The sequence below is a fragment of the Colobus angolensis genome, unplaced genomic scaffold, assembly GCF_000951035.1.
Source record: "Colobus angolensis palliatus isolate OR3802 unplaced genomic scaffold, Cang.pa_1.0 Scaffold199, whole genome shotgun sequence".
NCBI classification, from domain to species: domain Eukaryota; kingdom Metazoa; phylum Chordata; class Mammalia; order Primates; family Cercopithecidae; genus Colobus; species Colobus angolensis.
Genome location: NW_012115143.1, coordinates 2268863 through 2270009, shown reverse-complemented (window position 1 = coordinate 2270009; position 1147 = coordinate 2268863).

Genomic DNA, 1147 nt, shown 5'->3' with positions numbered 1-1147 from the left:
TGCATCTGTATCACCTTATCTGATGCATTATTTATTCACTCAAATAAAATTTATGGAGACCATTTACCTATTTAGAGCTTAACAAATGTAATTAGTATTCAGCTATAAAACAAAAACCTTTGCGTATAAATCTACAATAAGCTAAGAGAAACAAGTCAACAGAGGTACAAGGAAAAACATTTTAGAATTTCAATAGAAAAACTGTAAGTTTGAAAAAGATAAGAAGGAGAGAAGAGGTACATTAAGAAATCCGGATAGGTTCAAGTAAGTTTTCTATGTTTTTTTGAAAGAAATTTTCAAAGTAGGATGATGAACCATCTTGGTTTTCCTGGGATGGGTGAATTTCCTAGGATACAGAACTTTTTAAAAAATTGAGAAAGTCTTGGCAAATCAGGACCAGTTGGTCACCCTAATTCGAAAGCTTCCTTCAGGCTGGGTGCGGTGGCTCACTCCTGTAATCCCAGCACATTGGGAGGCTGAGGTGCATGGATTACCTGAGGTTAGGAGTTCAAGACCAGCCTGGTCAACGTGGTGAAACACCGTCCCTTAGCCGGGTGTGGTGTCACACACCTGTAATCCCAGCTACTTGGGAGGCTGAGGCAGGAGAATCATTTGAACTCGGGAGGCGGAGGTTGCAGTGAGCCAAGATCATGCCACTGCACTTCAGCCTGGGCAACAGAGCAAAACTCAGTCTCAAAAAAAAAAAAAAGAAGGAAAGAAAGTTACCTTCAAACATACATGTTAAGCAGTACAGAAGTAGAACTTTTCCTCCTGTAGGGTGTTGGAGGGTGTATGAAGTTATGTCTACAGAGCATCTGATAAATTTGCCATGCATAGAAATCACTTTGGGGATACTATTAAGTGTCAAAGCTTTTTCCTAAAATTGCAATTCAATTTTATTGACTAATTACCTGAAATGGAATAAGGACTAGCATCAAACATATTTTTCCTATATCTCTTCTACTTGCCTTTTTTTTGAGACAGAGTCTTGCTCTGTCACCACGCTGGAGTGCAGTGGTGTGATCTCAGCTCACTGCAATCTCTGCCTCCCAGGCTCAAGCGATTCCCCTGCCTCAGCCTCCTGAGTAGCTGGGACTATGGGCATGTGCCACCACACCCGGCTAATTTTTTGTATTTTAGTAGAGAT